Here is an 11,545-nt window from a genome sequence, read left to right as displayed (position 1 = left end):
CTGCCTTACTCTTCCACCTCAAGTTTACATTTAGCAGCATTGGCTCCTGCCTCAGATTTTTTTTTTTTTTCCTGCAATGTTCGTGTGGATACTGCTGTGTTGGCTACTGTGCGACTCATCACTGACACAAACAAGGAAGGAGAGAAGGTGTGACGGCCGGCGGCAGGAATGCAAAATCATCTGTACAAGACGCTTCAAGATTAAACGCTTTAATTCTAAAAACAAAAGAACTTAACTTCTCTTGATTCCTGTGCCTCCTATATACTTTAGTCGCTATTACTACTCACAGAATGCATGCTAAGTATCGTCTTCCTATTAATACTGATGCTCTCAAAGTTTGTGACCGAACTGGGGCCGATCAGCGATGGGCGACTGGTTATATCGGCGTTGACAAGAAGCGCTAAACTCTTGTCTTACCGGAGGTGTGGCGCTGCCCACTCGTTCGATTGGAGCGTTGGTCAGCGCCTTCTATATACCGTTTCGCCGCGCTGCGCTGGTCGGCGTGCGGACGATGCCTTAGGACTGCACAGATAGCTTTTCTGATGAACAGCTGGCCGACATGGGCCTTGTGCATGGGTTTCTTGAATGCAATGGAACAGCACGGTGACAGCCACCACATATTAGTACTTTTGTACCCGTACATAGGTGCATACGAGAAACCAAATCCCTCTTTGTTAGAGTGGAAGATACTGACTGTGCGACACATCCTGCTAAATTTGCCTCATATTTTTCTGTCTTTTCCACATGATAATCTCAGTGATTATCAATTAACGGGAAGGGAGTGCCACCCAAAAACTGTAATTATTATCATCTCTGACGTTGGTGTTTTTCTACCTTGGCCACCATCGGAAGAATAACGGAAGGGTGAATGCTACATTTGCTCGCTAGCTCTAAGGTCAACTGGAAAGTGAAGCCTTTACTGACCCTCCATTCCAATCTCGATGGAGGCCACCTTTTAACCTCTTCTGTGATGCAGCTACAATCGACAAGATCTAAAATCAATAGGGATGCTTTAAGGAAATTTTTCCACCATGAGATTTTTAGCTACTTTCAGTAATCACAGTATATGGGTAAAATACTTAACGATAATACAAGCTTGATAATGTCTTTTTCTGCTCCTATCAACGTAACTCAGATTTTTTTAGATACCCCATGTTATTAATGAAAATGTTGTACTGAATAATTTATTAACTATATTTCTTTATGTGTATACACTACCTGCCACATTTCCATCCTGCCTGAGTATGATATAGGAGAGCACATAATACTGACTAGTCTGAAATTCAAAGTCCGTAACATGTCATAAATTATTGTCGATTTAGATATGCTCTTGTTACAGATACTTCATGTTTTATTAAAAATAGCCTCTCGTAATAAGGTTATTGTGATGAGTTGTATTTTATTTGTATTATTTTAATGCATGTTTTAACTGCAATTTCTATTACTTTATTGAATAAAACACTAACCATAAAAAAGAAATCAATAACCTTATCATGGAATTTGGGAGAAGTGCGATTTGGGCAGGGAGTTGTGCTGGCATGAGCTCAATTTTACCAACGATTTATTAAACGTAATTTATTCTTATTGGTCGTAGAAGAGTGATAATAAAACAGAACGTAATTTACGGCCCACCACAGTTCTCGAAGGCAGTGCTCAACAAAACAATAACAACATAAAACACCTTTAGAACAATGAAAAAAAAATCTTCAGAAGATTTCTTCCAGTAGATAGAATCGGGCCAACCATAATAACTTACAATATATGGCCCCTGGACAAGGCACAAATGTGGCCATAAAATTACCTTCTACAGTTAATTGCAGGGCAAAAAAACTGGAAGAAACCTGTCTGACTTAATTAAGGCTACTTACATTAGCACTTAACTAGATACAGATTTATGACCACTCCAATCAACAACTAGTTACTAAACCAAAGCTACTATCAACCATCTACAGCATTACCTACCCAAGTTTCTCAGTACAGTTACCCATACAGTGTGACATATAAATAGATCACAGGGTAAAATAATAAGTTAATTTTTGCTAAATCGGCATACGTAAAATTAGTCACCCTGTCAGCAGGGTACTAGAAAGATCAGCTTCCCTGCAATGGCACATAAAAAATCAATTACGCTAACGGTGCCTAAAATAACAAAATCAATATTGCTCTTGGTTTCAAAGAAAACACACACACACACACACACACACACCGTACCACCATACAGCATCCCTAACATGCCGCATTGTACGCACAGACCTTCCATATGAAATATTACCAGTCATCCTATCATTCGACCAACGACCTTGCCGCAGTGGTAACACCGGTTCCCGTCAGATCACCGAAGTTAAGCGCTGTCGGGCTGGGCTAGCACTTGGATGAGTGACCATCCTGTCTGCCGAGCGCTGTTGGCAAGCGGGGTGCATTCAGTCCTTGTGAGGCAAACTGAGGAGCTACTTGATCGAGAAGTAGCGGCTCCGGTCTCGGAAACTAACATACGGCGGGGAGAGCGATATGCTGACCACATGCCCCTTCGTAGCCGCATCCAGTGATGCCTGTGAGTTGAGGATGACACGGAGGCTGATCAGTACCGTTGGACCTTCATGGCCTGTTCGGGAGACGTTTAGTATTAGTTTAGTTTATTCTATCACTCAGTGCACCGCCATTACATTTCACTGCTGATTGTGTTACGTCACTTAACGAAACAAAATACTGTTGACGGCACCAAGTTAGTGCTTCTCTTGTAATCCAGAAGCCTGTCTGCATCTCCACTGGAATTTTCCCCTCTTGCCCTGGAAACGACATCAACCGTTCCTCTGGGTTATTTGTGTCCACACAGTAGCAACGCCCCACACTGACTGTTAAGAGGTCCAGTACAAAGTTCCTTAGCGTACCAACTTGGAGTAGGCTCCCTGTTCTTTGGCTCTCCATCAACTCTACGCTGCTTCAGGCCCATCATACCTTATGGAATGCATGGCATCAGGAGCGTCACATGCAGTCTGCAAGATAACTCCGGATGTCCGTCCCTTTCCGCCACTTGAATGAAGTCCACCATGTGCTGCCACTCATAGTCCAAGGCCGGACTGCTATGTCTGGCTTGCCTGTTGTCCAATTCAAGACTCCAGCCTGAGTGCTGATCATCCCACGACTCAGCCAGCATCGACACAGATTACGACTTGTGTGCAAGCACCAGCGCGAGAGTTGTGCTAATGCGGCACACCATCAGTGACATATTGTTTCACATTATCTGAATCAGACTGACTATTAACAGCAGTTTGCCAATTTTGTGTTGTAGAAACCTGCTGGTTTCGTCAAGCCAGGTTGGAGATCCATTTTCGTCTGGGAAGGAATTTTCTTGACAATTGTCTTTGTTTATAAGGGGAAGTATTAATGTCGATCATCCACAACCAGTTGGAGTCATACCTCGCGATGGAACTTGCAGACATCATTATCGAATACTGGCAAGCAAATGAATGAGACGCCCGCAGTACTCCATCAGTGCTCCATCGCTTGCATGTGAAACAAATGTTTCGCAGAATACTGTTGCAACCCAGAGAACTGAGGTCACATTGTGAACAGAAGGTGAACAGAAGGCCAAGCACAGAGTGTGGGTCAGTAGTACTGTTCGCGCCTTAATGAGCCATTGACATTGTGGTAGCTGTAATAACATTTATTTATCTTGTAAAGTATACAGAGTTATAAGTATCTTCAGAACTGCACTCAACTGTCAGAAGTAAACGCACATGGCACAAAGAAGTGCTGATGCCTCGTCAGATAGATGTGGTGTCGGCCTGCAGGCCAGTGCCACAGCCGCAAGCTGTGCAGGTGGCAGAGTAGAAACAAGAGGCTTCGCCTGTCGAACATTCTTCGCTACAGTAGAGACTTTCACCTCAGCACTCTAAAAGACAAGAAGTCTGATAATCAGGTGGAGACTGCCAACTATATTCCAGGAAGTTGGCTGTCATGCAACTACGTCCTGGTCACCCAACATGGATCGACAAAGACTGCGATAGATGTTCACAAATCGGCAAGGAGGCTGTGAGAACGCGCCACGCAAAGTCGGTGCACAGAGCACAGCTTTCAAGTCATACGCAGTGATCTGCACGGTGAAGGTTTGGCCACACCCCAGTGCTCTCATCCGCGATGTCCCAGTAGGTAGCAAAGACAGACCATGGCTGTGGTGTGCATCAGCTTCGCTGCGCCTCAGTGTTGAAGTGGGCAAGCAGGCATACGGAATGCTATCATTGATCAGTTTGTGACGGTTTCGCTGAAGCTCAGTTAGCTGTCATTGCCATTCTGTATAGTTCTAGAGCTGTTGACATAATGGCAGCATGACTGAATGTCTCTTTGAGCCATAACTGTATGTCTCTATGAGCCCTGAAGGCCTCGTTATTTAAAGGCCCAGCCTGCGAGTATGACGCAGTACCTCTGGGTGCATGAGCAAATTTGCCCTTGTTTATCAGATCCGTCACCTTTCCATACCTCGCTCTAGTAAATAAATAAATATTCTGGTTCACTGAGTTCGGTTCTTTCTGCCTATTTATGTTCGTTTCTTCAGTGGCGCTCAGGCCTTAAAGTTATGTAGTTCTACCTAACAGTGCCATGTTATGTAGCACGGCAAGATTTGCGTTTCTGCCTGCCTCTCTCTAAGGTTGTGTGATAATACATTGACGGTACGCCTTGTTGACATTAGTTTTGGTGTATCAACCCAGGGTAATCCTAACAACAAAATTATTCAGCTACGCAGCAATACTGTCGGGTAAGTATTACAGGAAACGTAGCTACACCTCTACAACCATAGCAAGTGCATACTTGACTCCTTTTCACTTTGGACATCATGTCGATTTCAGCAAGTGATTCATAGAATGCATTGCAGTCGATTCTCAGTTTTCTGCTTTTGTACTTTTCATGGGTGAAGCATGTTTCAGAAGAGACAGCTTGTTAAGTTGTCGCAGTATTCATGTTTGGACCGATAACAATGTCAGCGTTACAGCTGTGAACAGCCATCACCACAGGTTATCAGTCAACCTGTGAGCAACCATAATCAGTGATTCTGTACTAGGCCTGTTTCTTCTTCCTCCCCACTTAAACGCACCACTGTACAAGCTGTTTATCAGGAACATACTGCCCATGCTCCTGGAACACATCCTGCTTGTTGTTCGTCAGCTGATGTGATTCCACTATGATGGAGCCCCATCTCACTTTGGAGTCAGGATTCGTAGACACCTGGATCAGACATTCCGCGAAAATAGGATGGACAGATGAGGTCCCATTTCGTGGCCAGAATGTTCAACTAGTCTCATCCAGTTTTATTTCTGCTTGTGCGGCCATGTGAAACGTCTTGTGTACGAGATGTCTGTCGAGAATGAAGAGGATCTCCTGGCAAGTGCAGTGTGCAGTGTGCTGTCGTCCAATGGATAATGTGTAAACTATAATTAAAAGAGACACCAGAACTACGGAGCACATGAAAAGCGTATCTGTAAGTTATCGCCGGCCGAAATGGTCGTGCGGTTCTAGGCACTGCAGTCTGGAAGCGCGAGACCGCTACGGTCGCAGGTTCGAATCCTGCCTCGGGCATGGATGTGTGTGACGTCCTTAGGTTAGTTAGGTTTAACTAGTTCTAAGTTCTAGGGGACTAATGATCTCTGAAGTTGAGTCCCATAGTGCTCAGAGCCATTTGAACCATTTTTGTAAGTTATTGCTTCATAGATCTCGCGTGGTTGAGTTAGTAGAGTTTGAGGTTGTCTTCCCAAAGGTCCCACGATCAATCCCAACTGATGACAATTGCTACAGAACGGCACACGTATCTATACTCTATAGGTTTGCTGCTTTCGGCTAACGAAGCGAAAGCAGACTACCAAACGAACATTGGTATAAACTCCGAAAAGTCCTTTTGCATGTCAGGAAAATGTTCTCCCATGTAAGAATTGCACGCGAAACAGTAAAAAAAAGAAAAGACTTGTCATCATTCCAGACCGAACGCGGGACCTTCGCGACGACAACCTCAAGCTCTACCAACTCACCTATGCGATATCTACAAATCAACAACTCATAGATGCGCTTATCGTCTGCTCCGTAGCTCGGATGTTAGTTTTAATTACAGTTTACGGATGTTCTGCTGGACGACAGCACACAGCACGAACTAAATCGGTGATTTGGTTGATACTCTATTTACATACAAAGTTTGTTACCGATCTGAGCGTTGATATCTGGAAGTTTGGGTGTTAGTGTGTTCTAGTTTTGCAGGCGTTAGTGCTACGCTTTGCAGGAGATGACGCCCTTCTGACGGTGTGGGAGGGCCCTCGTCTCTGCAACAACCAAGCGACGATGGTTCTGCAAACCGCTCACCGAATCAAGAGTTACATAAAGCAGTCTGTACACATTTGCAAAATTGTCTCTCAAATGGTTGCTTTTTTCCTTAAGTGGTTAGTACTTGAAGAGATTGAAGGAAGGATTTTAGTAAGTTGTTGGAATCAAACCAAGAGCTAAATTCTAACCACTTACTGTCATTTTCTACCTGGACGTCCACTTCTCAACCTAGAAAACTCAACATCGGACGCTCTGACTGGAACGCCTACAGAGAAGATATTACTCTATCGATAGAGCCGCATCTCGACGCAGAAAACCACGACTTTGACGCAGCAGTGGAAGCGTTCAACGACGCAGTTACTGCAGCGCTGATGGCATCAACACCGCCGTCCAGAGGTCAACCGAAACCTAGAACAGGGCTGGCACAGGATGTACTTGACCTCATCAAAGTCCGCAACGGACTTTCGAAGGAATAGCACATCATGAGAGACCCTCTTCTCAAGTGGCGTATTTACTAGTTATGACGCGACATCAAAGTAGCAACATCGAATCACAAGAACCAACAGTGGGCGCTGAAACTCGAAGCCTTCACTCCCAGTCCTGAAGCTTAGGATACTGTGCGGTTCTTCATGAAGAGACGCCTAACAACTCGACCATTAGACATACCGAGTGGCGTGGCATACACTCCTACTGCCAAGGCCAACGCCCTCGCCGACGTGTTCCCAGCCAATTTCATCCCAGTAGACGAGCCGAAAGATGTGCAGCACACGCGAGAAGTAGAAGAGAATATCGCGGCATATCTGTCTGAGGAAGATGACGATAGAGAGACTGAAAGACTTCCAACCCGCTCCTCTAAAGAAGTATCTCGCTTCATCAGAGCCATGGACAGTAACAAAGTGTCAGGGACAGCTGAAATTTCCGGAAAGGAACTCAAGCAACATCCACAAGATGCATTCCTTCATCTCGCAAATATCTTCAACTTCATCTTGCGTCAGAAGAAGTATCTTGCTGCCTGGAAGCACGCTGTTGTCGTGGCTGTACCAAATCCTGGTAAGAATAGGAAGAACCCAAAACACTACAGACCCATCATCCTGCTTCCACAAACCAGCAAACTCTTCGAGAGGACCCTCATGAATCGCCTGAGGACAAATATTGATCGTCCGCAGCTACTTCCTCCAGAGCAATTTGGATTCAGGAGCGGCCACTCCACTGCACAGCAGTTGATACGCGTTTCTGAAGAGACGGCCTTCAGTAACAAGGAATACTGTGAAGCTATCTTCCTGAATGTTCCGAAGGCCTTTGACAACGTTTGGCACTCAGTGCTACTCTGGAAGATGCGAACACAAGACTTTCCAAAACCAGTTGTACATCTCCTCAGCTCCTACCTGCGAGGGCAAGAACTTTGCAGTGCGCATGGGTGACTCTCAATCGACGAACCGACCCATAGAAGATGACGTACCACAAGTATCGGTGCTAAGGTCGATCCTTTCCTCTTTACACGTGTCCGATCTCCCGAAATCGCCTTTACTGGAACGCTCGATCTATGCAGTCGACACGGCTATCTTTACAAGAAATAGGTGGCCGGAAGCAACGCACCGACGCCTTAATGTCGCCTACGTTGATCTTGAAGCATGGGCTCGACTCTGGAGAGTTCGTTTCAACGCTCAAAAGAGCCACGCCATCACGTTCACCCGGAAGAGGACTCAACCCCACGACCAGCAGCTACGCCTCTTTGAAGAAATCATCCCCTGGAAAACGGCTGCAGCCTAACTAGGAGTGGTCATGGATCGACAGCTGATACGGCAACAGCAAGTCACAGAAGCTCGCCGCAAAGTCGATCAACGACTAGGAGCGCTTTACCCACTCCTGAACGTGCACTCAGTGCTGTCAGTGAACAACGGACTTACGATTTATAAGATGCTCATCAGGCCTGCGATGGATTACGCTTGCGCTGCATGGGGCAATGTAGCCAATAGATACCTACGCCGACTGCAGACGCAACAAATAAAGGTCCTCAGACGAATTTTTCATGTGGACCCTCAGTCTCCAGCGTAGTACCTGTACGAAGCCGCTCAAGAGCAAGAAGTCCTCACAAGATTTCAAGACACCACAAGAAAATTATGCCTGCGGGTGACCACTTCAACAAATCTTCTCATCAGAAATCTTGGATCTCCCACAGATGAGGGAGACCTATACAGTTGACATATAACAATGCTAAGCAGGTGAAAACAAACAAAATTAAATCAAATGTGCATCAACAGAAGTAAGTTTTAAGGCCACAAAAAGAAGCCCTAAACACAAATAAGAAGCCCTTTATCTTTTCCTGCCCGCAGCAACGGTAGTAAATGCCTTCGGGTAAATCAACTAGAAGTATTCAGAAGAACATGGACTCTAGCTAGAGAGGGCGTTGGGATTGTCAGTTAACAAAAGCCTTTATTCTCGGAACTATGTCAACAGAATTCTTCTCGGTCTGTGACCAGCGAAAGGAACACCATGAGGAGTAAGTCCAGGCAAATTAGAAAAAATGAGAGAAAAAATTTATAAAGTTTTGAAACTTTGGGAAGACACTCTTAGGGGATGTAGAAGTAAAAAACCAGAAGTTCTCCCCCCCCCCCCCAATTGGGACTGCTTTCCCCTCCCCCACCCTCAATGTAATTTTTTTTCCTTTACATAAAATCATTATCCAAATCTTCTGTCAAACCTCTGGGAGGCACATGAGTGCAGCTTTGTCCACGACAGGTTTTGCACATTTTCTCTTGAGCAGGTAGTCGTTTCATGTGAATCGGGATGAGGGACGAGTTTGATTCCTTACAGCCCCAGTGTCTGGTATCCAACTTGTTCCCCAGCCATAGCTGGACTTGTTGGTAAACTGAGTAAAAGTGGAGGCATCCTGCAACAGTAGTGGGTGGCAGAAGAGAGAATATGACAGCATTATTTGCCTGGCCAACGAATAAATTAAAATATTTAAATTGAATGGCATTTAAGTTGTCATCGCCAGGACCCTCTGCTGTTTTTGTGTAGAGAGAGTATAAATTTCTCTCCTGCTTTTGCAGTTGCATCCGGAGAGGAACAGGATCGTTGAATATCTGTGGAATTTTAAGAAGTTTTGGATACCGGTTGAATAGTTGGAAAGCTTGCAGCTCTCCTTCCCCAAACGAGGATGCAGTGCTGTCGCAACCTCTTACTGCATGAGGAAACAGTATTGAATTCTTGCATTCATGAACGAGTGGGAAGTTACGTATATGTTTAGAATTGTAACACCTTGTTCTGATGCTACCTTTACCTTCCTTCATCAGGATCATGTCTGTGTTGTCTGGTGCAAGAGCGGTAAGTAGCACAAGAAGATCTACATGTTGACCCACTATAATCACTTACTGGTACAATTTGAAGCATTTATTGCTTTTGCAACAATTTAAACATACGCGTCGACATCCGCAATCCTTGTTTCAACACCAAAAATGTCTCGTTTTTACACAATCTTATTGCTGAGGTTACTAAGAAAGGCGGACTGTGATTCAACACACAAGTCTCGTCATTAAAGAAAATTTCTCGTGAGGTCCGCTTCATCGTCCGCCTTTGGCGTTTAATAGTTTTTATGTTCAGAGAACATTCTGAATATCCGTCAAGAACAACAGTAACATCATCTTTACATGTCTCTGAATATAGGCTATTAAGGTTTCATAAATGTCATCAAAAGTTCATTCTGCAACAAAGAACTTCGATTCATTACTGCCAATATTCCTTTCAGGTACTTGATTGAAAAGATTGTACAGCGACGACATTTTTGTTTTCCTCATCAACCCACTGCTGCCAAACAGACACATCGCTTCACTCGATAATTCGTAAATGAAGCAATCGTTTAAATCATCAGGTGAATCAAACGTGCACAGTATTCTCTGAAATAACTGCGTTGTATCTACTTATATTTTTTTCAAGCGTTACAGTTGGGATGCACATTGTCTTAACCATGCTGGATCGCTTAAGCTTTAGAGAACCAAATTTCGGCGAGACAGTTGTAAGTAGACTGTTTATGTGTTTGTATGTTGGCAGCGATATGTAGCGCTCTGTATTAAATCTCTGACTGCGCTGTGGCAGTCTGTAAGAGACTCTCTGTGGCTGGTCGGACTTGCAGTTGGAGGTGAACAGCCAGCAGTGATTGAGGTTGGAAGTGAGTAGTTAGCATTGATGGAGGTTAGAGCCCTAAAGTGTTTGCGCAAGCTGAGGATCTGGGACGTGTATCTGTCATGGAAATGTAATATTGTTGATAATTATATAATTTTAGAACTGGATGTCGTGGACGAATATATATTTTTTGAACTGGTTGTCACATTATTAAGGTAAAAACATTGTTTACTCTGCAACAAAATATTTCCTTTGTTAACCACATACCTATCAGTAGTTAGAGCCTTCAGTAGTTAGATTCTTTTATTTAGCTGGCAGCATTGGTGCTTGCGGCATTGCTGTAGTTCCTGTAATGAATATTTTTGTAAGGTAAGTGATTTATGAAATGTGTACGTTATTGCTAGTATTTCTTCTTATCCAGGGCCATTCTTTTGAGTTAATTTGAAACCAGTAAGATCGCGTTACCGTTGAATATTGTGGGTAATTAATGTATAGGAAAAGTTTGAGTTCTGTTAGTCAGGCCAAATTCAATAGGTTAGTGTTGTAATGATAAAGACCAGCAAAGTGACACTTGCATTCAATCTCACTCAGCAGTTCCAGAATAAAATAATGTAGAAGTTTCACCATCTCAGTGATCTCAGTTTAAGTAAAAGTTTAATTAAATTACGAAGTTTCACAGTAACTATTGTTCGAAGAGATTCATCACCAGCTGACGCAGCTTTGTAGCAGTTTACTTCCTGAGAAGCTACTAATCCAGATCCTAACGAATGCAATTGTTTCTTATAAACAAATGGAGATGAAATGTTCTGCAAATTTTATCGTTAATTTCTATCCTCCCAGTCCTCAGTTCAACATGTTGATCACTCGAAACCGAAAGTAAATTGCAGAACTGTTCCATAGCTTCATATATGTGATGGGCTATTGGTATACCGCAAACCCATCGCTTCAACACACTATCGGTGGAACCTCTTCCGTGTGAAACAACTCTAACACTCTTCAGGTTCTACATAAGCGTTTGTTTTATCGTCATGCCAGTCCACACTCCACATCAATACTTAAAAAAAAAAAAAATAGTGCGTCGAACCGTGAAGAAGCTGTCCTTGGTGAATTTACCGAACTC

This window comes from Schistocerca piceifrons, chromosome 1, assembly GCF_021461385.2.
Source record: "Schistocerca piceifrons isolate TAMUIC-IGC-003096 chromosome 1, iqSchPice1.1, whole genome shotgun sequence".
NCBI classification, from domain to species: Eukaryota; Metazoa; Arthropoda; class Insecta; order Orthoptera; family Acrididae; genus Schistocerca; species Schistocerca piceifrons.
Note: the sequence above shows the minus strand (reverse complement) of the source record.